Consider the following 12,394-nt stretch of genomic DNA (forward strand, 5'->3'; position numbering starts at 1 on the left):
AGGCGTGTTTGGTTTCATTAGATTGCTTGCATGCAGACAAAAGGTCAGGCTTTTAATGAGCAGGACATAATGAAATGTCTATTTCTCTGACGTCCTAGTGGATGCTGGGTACTCCGTAAGGACCATGGGGAAATAGACGGGCTCCGCATGAGACTGGGCATTCTTAAAAGAAAGATTAGGTACTATATCTGGTGTGCACTGGCTCCTCCCTCTATGCCCCTCCTCCAGACCTCAGTTAGAATCTGTGCCCGGCCAGAGCTGGATGCACCTAGTGGGCTCTCCTGAGCTTACTAGAAAAGAAAGTATTTGTTAGGTTTTTTATTTTCAGTGAGATCTGCTGGCAACAGACTCACTGCTACGAGGGACTGAGGGGAGAGAAGCAAACCTACCTGCTTGCAGCTAGCTTGTGCTTCTTAGGCTACTGGACACCATTAGCTCCAGAGGGATCGAACACAGGGCCCGACCTCGATCGTCCGTTCCCGGAGCCGCGCCGCCGTCCCCCTTGCAAAGCCAGAAGACGGAAGAACCAGGAGAAAATCGGCGGCTGAAGACTCCGGTCTTCAATAAGGTAGCGCACAGCACTGCAGCTGTGCGCCATTGCTCCCACAGCACACCACACGCTCCGGTCACTGGTGGGTGCAGGGCGCTGGGGGGGGCGCCCTGGGCTGCAATATGTAAACCTTTTTGGCAAAATGCACATAATACAGTTATAAACTGTATATGTGCCTAATCCCCCGCCATAAATATTATTAAAAAAGCGGGAGAAGTCTGCCGCTGAAGGGGCGGGGCGATCTTCCTCAGCACAGCCAGCGCCATTTTCTCTTCACAGCTCCGCTGGAAGGACGCTCCCCAGGCTCTCCCCTGCAGTATACACTACGAGAAGGGTAAAAAAGAGAGGAGGGGGGGCACATAAATTTAGGCGCAAAAGGTGATATAAGCAGCTATTGGGGGAAAATTCACTTTGTGTTAGTGTAAATCCCTCTGTTATATAGCGCTCTGGTGTGTGCTGGCATACTCTCTCTCTGTCTCCCCAAAGGACTTTGTGGGGTCCTGTCCTCAGTCAGAGCATTCCCTGTGTGTGTGTGCGGTGTGTCGGTACGGCTGTGTCGACATGTTTGATGAGGACGCTTACGTGGAGGCGGAGCAGGAGCCGATAAGGGTGATGTCGCCCCCTGCGGGGCCGACACCAGAGTGGATGGATATGTGGAAGGTATTAACGACAGTGTCAACTCCTTGCATAAAAGGTTCGATGACGTAACCGCTTTGGGACAGCCGGCATCTCAGCCCGCGCCTGCCCAAGCGTCTCAGAGGCCATCAGGGGCTCAAAAACGCCCGCTACCTCAGATGGCAGACACGGATGTCGACACGGAGTCTGACTCCAGTGTAGACGAGGATGAGACAAATGTACAATCCACAAGGGCCATCCGATGCATGATTACGGCAATGAAAAATGTGTTGCACATTTCTGACATTAACCCGGTTACCACTAAAAAGGGTATTATGTTTGGGGAGAAAAAGCAGCCAGTGACTTTTCCCCCATCTGATGAGTTAAATGAATTGTGTGAAGAAGCGTGGTGTTCCCCAGATAAGAAATTAGTGATTTCTAAGAGGTTACTAATGGCGTACCCTTTCCCGCCAACAGACAGGTTGCGTTGGGAAACATCCCCTAGGGTGGACAAGGCGCTCACACGCTTATCAAAAAAGGTGGCACTGCCGTCTCAGGATACGGCCGCCTTAAAGGAGCCTGCAGATAGAAAGCAGGAGGCTATCCTGAAGTCTGTATACACACTCAGGTACTATACTGAGACCTACTATTGCTTCAGCATGGATGTGTAGTGCTGCAGCAGCATGGTCTGATTCCCTGTCAGATAACATTGATTCCCTTGACAGGGATACTATGTTGCTAACCATAGAGCATATTAAAGACGTAGTCTTATATATGAGGGATGCACAGAGGGACATTTGCCGACTGGCATCTAGAATTAATGCAATGTTCATTTCTGCCAGGAGAGTATTATGGACTCGGCAGTGGACAGGTGATGCTGATTCTAAAAGGCACATGGAAGTTTTGCCTTATAAAGGTGAGGAATTGTTTGGGGACGGTCTCTCGGACCTCGTATCCACAGCAACAGCTGGGAAGTCGACTTTTTTACCTCAGGTTCCCTCACAGCCTAAGAAAGCACCGTATTATCAAGTACAGTCCTTTCGGCCTCAGAAAGGCAAGCGGGTCAGAGGCGCGTCCTTTCTGCCCAGAGGCAGGGGTAGAGGGAAAAAGCTGCACCAGACAGCCAGTTCCCAGGAACAAAAATCCTCCCCTGCTTCCACTAAGTCCACCGCATGACGCTGGGGCTCCACAGGTGGAGCCAGGTGCGGAGGGGGCCCGTCTCCGGAACTTCAGCAACCAGTGGGTTCGCTCACAGGTGGATCTCTGGGTTCTACAAGTGGTATCTCAGGGATACAAGCTGGAGTTCGAGGCGTCTCCCCCTCGCCGTTACCTCCAAATCAGCCTTGCCAGCTGCTCCCAAGGAAAGGGAGGTAGTACTGGCGGCAATTCACAAGCTGTACCTTCAGCAGGTGATAATCAAAGTTCCCCTCCTTCAACAGGGACGGGGTTACTATTCCACAATGTTTGTGGTACCGAAACCAGACGGTTCGGTGAGACCCATTCTAAATTTGAAATCCTTGAACACTTATATAAGGAAGTTCAAGTTCAAAATGGAATCGCTCAGGGCGGTTATTGCAAGCCTGGAAGAGGGGGATTTTATGGTGTCACTGGACATCAAGGATGCTTGCATACATGTCCCCATTTACCCACCTCACCAGGAGTACCTCAGGTTTGTGGTACAGGACTGCCATTACCAATTCCAGACGTTGCCGTTTGGTCTGTCCACGGCACCGAGGGTATTTACCAAGGTAATGGCCGAAATGATGATACTCCTTCGAAAGAAGGGAGTTATAATTATCCCGTACTTGGACGATCTCCTTATAAAGGCAAGGTCCAAGAAGCAGTTGTTGGTCGGAGTAGCACTATCTCGGGAAGTGCTACAACAGCACGGCTGGATTCTGAATATCCCAAAGTCGCAGCTGGTTCCTACGACGCGTCTGCTGTTCTTGGGCATGATTCTGGACACAGAACAGAAGAAGGTGTTTCTCCCGGAGGAGAAGGCCAAGGAGTTGTCATCTCTGGTCAGAGACCTCCTGAAACCAAAACAGGTGTCGGTGCATCACTGCATGCGAGTCCTGGGAAAGATGGTAGCTTCTTACGAAGCAATTCCCTTCGGCAGGTTCCATGCAAGAATCTTTCAGTGGGATCTGTTAGACAAGTGGTCCGGATCGCATCTTCAGATACATCGGCTGATCACCCTGTCCCCGAGGGCCAGGGTGTCTCTGCTGTGGTGGCTGCAGAGTGCTCATCTTCTCGAGGGCCGCAGATTCGGCATTCAGGACTGGGTCCTGGTGACCACGGATGCAAGCCTCCGAGGTTGGGGGGCAGTCACTCAGGGAAGAAACTTCCAAGGACAATGGTCGAGTCAGGAGACTTCCCTACACATAAATATTCTGGAACTAAGGGCCATTTACAATGCCCTAAGTCGAGCAGAACCCCTGCTTCAAAACCAGCCGGTGCTGATTCCGTCAGACAACATCACGGCTGTCGCCCATGTAAACCGACAGGGCGGCACAAGAAGCAGGATGGCGATGGCAGAAGCCACAAGGATTCTCCGATGGGCGGAGAATCACGTGCTAGCACTGTCAGCAGTGTTCATTCCGGGAGTGGACAACTGGGAAGCAGACTTCCTCAGCAGGCACGACCTCCACCCGGGAGAGTGGGGACTTCATCCAGAAGTCTTCCAGCTGATTGTAAATCGTTGGGAAAGGCCACAGGTGGACATGATGGCGTCCCGCCTCAACAGAAAGCTAAAAAGATATTGCGCCAGGTCAAGGGACCCTCAGGCGATAGCTGTGGACGTTCTAGTGACACCGTGGGTGTACCAGTCGGTTTATGTGTTCCCTCCTCTTCCTCTCATACCAAAGGTACTGAGGATAATAAGAAAGAGAGGAGTAAGAACTATACTCGTCGTTCCGGATTGGCCAAGAAGAACTTGGTACCCGGAACTACAAGAAATGATCTCAGAGGACCCTTGGCCTCTGCCGCTCCGACAGGACCTGCTACAGCAGGGGCCCTGTCTGTTCCAAGACTTACCGCGGCTGCGTTTGACGGCATGGCGGTTGAACGCCAGATCCTAATGGAAAAGGGCATTCCAGTTGAAGTCATTCCTACGCTGATAAAAGCTAGGAAGGATGTGACAGCAAAACATTATCACCGCATATGGCGAAAATATGTTACTTGGTGTGAGGCCATGAAGGCCCCAACAGAGGAATTTCAGCTGGGTCGATTTCTGCACTTCCTACAGTCAGGAGTGACTATGGGCCTAAAATTGGGATCCATTAAATTCCAGATTTCGGCCCTGTCTATTTTCTTTCAAAAAGAACTGGCTTCACTGCCTGAAGTTCAGACGTTTGTTAAGGGAGTGCTGCATATTCAGCCCCCTTTTGTGCCTCCAGTGGCACCTTGGGATCTCAACGTAGTGTTGGATTTCCTAAAATCACATTGGTTTGAGCCACTTCAGACCGTGGAGTTGAAGTATCTCACGTGGAAGGTAGTCATGCTGTTGGCCTTAGCTAGGCGTGTGTCAGAATTGGCGGCTTTGTCCTGTAAAAGCCCATATCTGATTTTCCATATGGACAGGGCAGAATTGAGGACTCGTCCCCAATTTCTCCCAAAGGTGGTATCAGCGTTTCCTTTGAACCAACCTATTGTGGTGCCTGCGGCTACTCGGGACTTGGAGGATTCCAAGTTGCTGGACGTAGTCCGGGCCCTGAAAATCTATGTTTCCAGGACGGCTAGAGTCAGAAAAACTGACTCGCTGTTTATCCTGCATGCACCCAACAAGCTGGGTGCTCCTGCTTCAAAGCAGACTATTGCTCGCTGTATCTGTAGCACGATTCAACTTGCACATTCTGCGGCTGGACTGCCGCATCCTAAATCGGTAAAAGCCCATTCCACGAGGAAGGTGGGCTCTTCTTGGGCGGCTGCCCAAGGGGTCTCGGCTTTACAACTTTGCCGAGCTGCTACTTGGTCGGTATCAAACACTTTTGCGAAATTCTACAAGTTTGATACCCTGGCTGAGGAGGACCTTGAGTTTGCTCATTCGGTGCTGCAGAGTCATCCGCACTCTCCCGCCCGCTTGAGAGCTTTGGTATAATCCCCATGGTCCTTACGGAGTACCCAGCATCCACTAGGACGTCAGAGAAAATAAGAATTTACTTACCGGTAATTCTATTTCTCGTAGTCCGTAGTGGATGCTGGGAGCCCGTCCCAAGTGCGGACTTTCTGCAATACTTGTATATAGTTATTGCTTAACTATAGGGTTATTGTTCTGAGCCATCTGTTGAATGAGGCTCAGTTGTTGTTCATACTGTTAACTGGGTATAGTTATCACAAGTTGTACGGTGTGATTGGTGTGGCTGGTATGAGTCTTACCCTGGATTCCAAATCCTTTCCTAGTAATGTCAGCTCAGCACAGTTTCCCTAACTGAGGTCTGGAGGAGGGGCATAGAGGGAGGAGCCAGTGCACACCAGATGTAGTACCTAATCTTTCTTTTAAGAGTGCCCAGTCTCCTGCGGAGCCCGTCTATTCCCCATGGACCTTACGGAGTACCCAGCATCCACTACGGACTACGAGAAATAGAATTACCGGTGAGTAAATTCTTATTTTCTCTAACGTCCTAAGTGGATGCTGGGACTCCGTAAGGACCATGGGGAATAGCGGCTCCGCAGGAGACTGGGCACAAAAGTAAAAGCTTGAACTAGCTGGTGTGCACTGGCTCCTCCCCCTATGACCCTCCTCCAAGCCTCAGTTAGATTTTTGTGCCCGAACGAGAAGGGTGCATGCTAGGTGGCTCTCCTGAGCTGCTTAGAGTAAAAGTTTATTTTAGGTTTTTTATTTTCAGTGAGTCCTGCTGGCAACAGGCTCACTGCATCGTGGGACTAAGGGGAGAAGAAACGAACTCGCCTGCGTGCAGAGTGGATTGGGTTTCTTAGGCTACTGGACATTAGCTCCAGAGGGACGATCACAGGTTCAGCCTGGATGGGTCCCGGAGCCGCGCCGCCGGCCCCCTTACAGAGCCAGAAGAACGAAGAGGTCCGGTGAAATCGGCGGCAGAAGACGTTCCTGTCTTCAACTAAGGTAGCGCACAGCACTGCAGCTGTGCGCCATTGCTCTCAGCACACTTCACACTCCGGTCACTGAGGGTGCGGGGCGCTGGGGGGGAGCGCCCTGAGACGCAATAAAAACAGAAATACCTTAGGATGGCAAAAGAAATACATCACATATAGCTCCTGGGCTATATGGATGTATTTAACCCCTGCCAGTTTTCCAGAAAAAAGCAGGAGATAAGGCCGTCGTGAAGGGGCGGAGCCTATCTCCTCAGCACACAAGCGCCATTTTCCCTCACAGTTCCGCTGGAAGGACGGCTCCCTGACTTTCCCCTGCAGTCCCTACAGAATCAGGGTAAAAACGAGAGAGGGGGGGCACTATTGGCAGCTAAATTATAAACAGCAGCTATAAAAGGGAGTAACACTTATATAAGGTTATCCCTATTGATATATATATATATAGCGCTCTGGTGTGTGCTGGCAAACTCTCCCTCTGTCTCCCCAAAGGGCTAGTGGGGTCCTGTCCTCTATCAGAGCATTCCCTGTGTGTGTGCTGGGTGTCGGTACGATTGTGTCGACATGTATGAGGAGGAAAATGATGTGGAAGCAGAGCAATTGCCTGTATTAGTGATGTCACCCCCTAGGGAGTCGACACCTGACTGGATGGTTGTATTTAAAGAACTACGTGACAATGTCGGCACTTTACAAAAAACTGTTGACGACATGAGACAGCCGACAAATCAATTAGTGCCTGTCCAGGCGTCTCAGACACCGTCAGGGGCGATAAAACGCCCGTTACCTCAGTGGGTCGACACAGACCCAGACACGGATACTGAGTCCAGTGTCGACGGTGAGGAGACAAACGTAATGTCCAGTAGGGCCACACGTTACATGATCACGGCAATGAAGGAGGCATTGAACATTTCTGACACTACAAGTACCACAAAGAAGGGTATTATGTGGGGAGTGAAAAAACTACCAGTAGCTTTTCCTGAGTCAGATGAATTAAATGAGGTGTGTGATAAAGCGTGGGTTTCCCCCGATAAATTATTGGCACTATACCCTTTCCCGCCAGAGGTTAGGGCACGTTGGGAAACACCCCCTAGAGTAGATAAAGCGCTCACACGTTTATCTAAACAAGTAGCGTTACCGTCTCCGGATACGGCCGCCCTCAAAGAACCAGCGGATAGAAGGCTGGAAAATATCCTGAAGGGTATATACACACATACTGGTGTTATACTGCGACCAGCAATCGCATCAGCCTGGATGTGCAGTGCTGGAGTTGCGTGGTCGGATTCCCTGACTGAAAATATTGATACCCTGGATAGGGACAGTATATTACTAACTATAGAGCATTTGAAGGATGCATTACTATATATGCGTGATGCACAGAGGGATATTTGCACCCTGGCATCAAGAGTGAGTGCTATGTCCATTTCTGCCAGAAGAGCGTTATGGACGTGACAGTGGTCAGGGGATGCGGATTCCAAACGACATATGGAAGTATTGCCGTTTAAAGGGGAGGAGTTATTTGGGGCCGGTCTATCGGACCTGGTGGCCACGGCAACGGCCGGAAAGTCCACCTTTTTACCCCAGGTCACCTCTCAGCAGAAAAAGACACCGTCTTTTCAAACTCAGTCCTTTCGTCCCCATAAGTACAGGCGGGCAAAAGGCCACTCATTTCTGCCCCGGGGCAGAGGAAGAGGAAAAAGACTGCACCAGGCAGCCTCTTCACAGGAGCAGAAGCCCTCCTCTGCTTCTGCCAAGTCTTCAGCATGACGCTGGGGCTTTACAAGCGGACTCGGACACGGTGGGGGCCCGTCTCAAAAATTTCAACGCGCAGTGGGCTCACTCGCAAGTGGACCCCTGGATTCTGCAGGTAGTATCACAGGGGTACAAACTGGAATTCGAGACGTCTCCCCCTCGCCGGTTCCTGAAGTCTGCTCTACCAAAGTCTCCCTCCGACAGGGAGGCAGTTTTGGAAGCCATTCACAAGCTGTATTCCCAGAAGGTGATAATCAAGGTACCTCTCCTACAACAGGGAAAGGGGTATTATTCCACGCTGTTTGTGGTACCGAAGCCGGACGGCTCGGTGAGACCAATTTTAAATCTAAAATCCTTGAACACTTACATAAAGAGGTTCAAATTCAAGATGGAGTCACTCAGAGCAGTGATAGCAAACCTGGAAGAAGGGGACTATATGGTGTCTCTGGACATCAAAGATGCTTATCTCCACGTCCCAATCTACCCTTCTCACCAAGGGTACCTCAGGTTTGTAGTACAAAACTGTCATTATCAGTTTCAGACGCTGCCGTTCGGATTGTCCACGGCACCTCGGGTCTTTACCAAGGTAATGGCCGAAATGATGATTCTTCTTCGAAGAAAAGGCGTTTTAATTATCCCTTACTTGGACGATCTCCTGATAAGGGCAAGGTCCAGGGAACAGTTAGAAGTCGGAGTAGCACTATCTCAGTTAGTGTTACGTCAGCACGGGTGGATTCTAAATATTCCAAAATCGCAGCTGATTCCAACGACACGTCTCCTGTTCCTAGGAATGATTCTGGACACAGTCCAGAAAAAGGTGTTTTTCTCCCAGAGGAGAAGGCCAGGGAGTTATCCGAGCTAGTCAGGAATCTCCTAAAACCAGGACAGGTGTCAGTGCATCAGTGCACGAGGGTCCTGGGAAAAATGGTGGCTTCTTACGAAGCGATTCCATTCGGAAGATTCCATGCAAGAACGTTTCAGTGGGATCTTCTGGACAAATGGTCCGGATCGCATCTTCAGATGCATCAGCGGATAACCCTGTCGCCAAGGACAAGGGTGTCTCTTCTGTGGTGGCTGCAGAGTGCTCATCTACTAGAGGGCCGCAGATTCGGCATTCAGGATTGGATCCTGGTGACCACAGATGCCAGCCTGAGAGGCTGGGGAGCAGTCACACAGGGACAAAATTTCCAGGGCTTGTGGTCAAGCATGGAAACATCTCTTCATATAAACATTCTGGAACTAAGGGCCATTTACAATGCCCTAACTCAAGCAAAACCCCTGCTTCAGGGTCAGGCGGTATTGATCCAATCGGACAACATCACGTCAGTCGCCCACGTAAACAGACAGGGCGGCACGAGAAGCAGGAGGGCGATGGCAGAAGCTGCAAGGATTCTTCGCTGGGCGGAGAATCATGTGATAGCACTGTCAGCAGTGTTCATTCCGGGAGTGGACAACTGGGAAGCGGACTTCCTCAGCAGACACGACCTTCACCCGGGGGAGTGGGGACTTCATCCAGAAGTCTTCCAAGAGATGGTAAACCGTTGGGAAAAACCAAAGGTGGACATGATGGCGTCCCGTCTCAACAAAAAACTAGACAGATATTGCGCCAGGTCAAGGGACCCTCAGGCAATAGCGGTGGACGCTCTGGTAACACCATGGGTGTACCAGTCAGTGTATGTGTTCCCTCCTCTGCCTCTCATACCAAAAGTACTGAGAATCATAAAAAGGAGAGGAGTAAGAACTATACTCGTGGTTCCGGATTGGCCAAGAAGGACTTGGTACCCGGAACTTCAAGAGATGCTCACGGAGGACCCGTGGCCTCTACGTCTAAGAAAGGACCTGCTCCAGCAGGGACCTTGTCTGTTCCAAGACTTACCGCGGCTGCGTTTGACGGCATGGCGGTTGAATGCCGGATCCTGAAGGAAAAAGGCATTCCAGAAGAAGTCATCCCTACCCTGATAAAGGCCAGGAAGGATGTAACCGCGAAACATTATCACCGCATTTGGCGAAAATATGTTGCGTGGTGTGAGGCCAAAGAGGCCCCTACAGAGGAATTTCAACTGGGTCGCTTCCTACATTTCCTGCAAACAGGACTGTCTATGGGCCTAAAATTAGGGTCCATTAAGGTTCAAATTTCGGCCCTGTCGATTTTCTTTACAAAAAGAACTGGCTTCTGTGCCTGAAGTCCAGACGTTTGTCAAAGGGGTACTGCATATACAGCCTCCTTTTGTGCCCCCGGTGGCACCTTGGGATCTCAATGTGGTTTTGGGGTTCCTAAAATCACATTGGTTTGAACCACTCACCACTGTGGAATTAAAATATCTCACATGGAAGGTGGTAATGCTGTTAGCCCTGGCTTCAGCCAGGCGTGTCTCAGAATTGGCGGCTTTATCTTATAAAAGCCCTTACCTGATTTTTCACACGGATAGGGCAGAATTGAGGACTCGTCCTCAATTTCTCCCAAAGGTGGTTTCAGCGTTTCACGTGAACCAGCCTATTGTGGTGCCTGCGGCTACTAGGGACTTGGAGGACTCCAAGTTACTGGACGTAGTCAGGGCCCTGAAAATATATATTTCCAGGACGGCTGGAGTCAGGAAATCTGACTCGCTGTTTATCTTGTATGCACCCAACAAGCTGGGTGCTCCTGCTTCTAAGCAGACGATTGCTCGTTGGATTTGTAGTACAATTCAGCTTGCATATTCTGTGGCAGGCCTGCCACAGCCAAAATCTGTAAAAGCCCATTCCACAAGGAAGGTGGGCTCATCTTGGGCGGCTGCCCGAGGGGTCTCTGCTTACAACTTTGCCGAGCAGCTACTTGGTCAGGGGCAAACACGTTTGCTAAATTCTACAAATTTGATACCCTGGCTGAGGAGGACCTGGAGTTCTCTCATTCGGTGCTGCAGAGTCATCCGCACTCTCCCGCCCGTTTGGGAGCTTTGGTATAATCCCCATGGTCCTTACGGAGTCCCAGCATCCACTTAGGACGTTAGAGAAAATAAGAATTTACTTACCGATAATTCTATTTCTCATAGTCCGTAGTGGATGCTGGGCGCCCATCCCAAGTGCGGATTGTCTGCAATACTTGTATATAGTTATTGTTACAAAATTCGGGTTATTATTGTTGTGAGCCATCTTTTCAGAGGCTCCTTCGTTTATCATACTGTTAACTGGGTTCAGATCACAGGTTGTACGGTGTGATTGGTGTGGCTGGTATGAGTCTTACCCGGGATTCAATATCCTTCCTTATTATGTACGCTCGTCCGGGCACAGTATCCTAACTGAGGCTTGGAGGAGGGTCATAGGGGGAGGAGCCAGTGCACACCAGCTAGTTCAAGCTTTTACTTTTGTGCCCAGTCTTCTGCGGAGCCGCTATTCCCCATGGTCCTTACGGAGTCCCAGCATCCACTATGGACTATGAGACATAGAATTATCGGTAAGTAAATTCTTATTTTCTGACAACTATGGGTTTTGTAGACTAATGTAGGGGGGAATCCAATTGCAAGTGGTAAATTTTAAAAACCCTGTTACGCAGATTTACGCTAACAATAATATTGAACATGGATTTTTGGAAAACTGTGATTAAATCAGTTTCTTACATCTCCATGACGCAGAAATTTCAGAGTATCTCCGGAATAACCCTTTTCCTCTAACGTCCTAGTGGATGCTGGGGACTCCGTAAGGACCATGGGAATAGACGGGCTCCGCAGGAGACATGGGCACTTTAAGAAAGAATTTAGATTCTGGTGTGCTCTGGCTTCTCCCTCTATGTCCCTCCTCCAGACCTCAGTTTGAATCTGTGCCCGGACGAGCTGGGTGCTGTTCAGTGAGCTCTCCTGAGCTTGCTGTAAGAAAGTATTTTGTTAGGTTTTATTATTTTCAGGGAGCTCTGCTGGCAACAGACTCCCTGCATCGTGGGACTGAGGGGAGAGAAGCAGCCCTACTCTCTGCAGATAGGTCCTGCTTCTTAGGCTACTGGACACCATTAGCTCCAGAGGGATCGTACACAGGATCTCACCCTCGTCGTCCGATCCCGGAGCCGCGCCGCCGTCCCCCTCGCAGAGCCGGAAGACAGAAGCCAGATGAAAGAAGCAAGAAGACTTCGAAATCGGCGGCAGAAGACTCCAGTCTTCACTGAGGTAGCGCACTGCAGCTGTGCGCCATTGCTCCCACACTACACCCACATACTCCGGTCACTGTAAGGGTGCAGGGCGGGGGGGGGGGGGGGGGGGGGCGGCGCCCTGGGCAGCAATTAGAGACCTATTTGGCAAAAGTTTGCATATATACAGTTGGGCACTGTATATATGTATGAGCCCCCGCCAAGAATTGTACATTAAAGCGGGACAGAAGCCCGCCGTCGAGGGGGCGGGGCTTCTTCCTCAGCACTCACCAGCGCCATGTTTTTTCTCCATAGCA

The sequence above is a fragment of the Pseudophryne corroboree genome, chromosome 1 (genome assembly GCF_028390025.1).
Source record: "Pseudophryne corroboree isolate aPseCor3 chromosome 1, aPseCor3.hap2, whole genome shotgun sequence".
NCBI lineage: Eukaryota > Metazoa > Chordata > Amphibia > Anura > Myobatrachidae > Pseudophryne > Pseudophryne corroboree.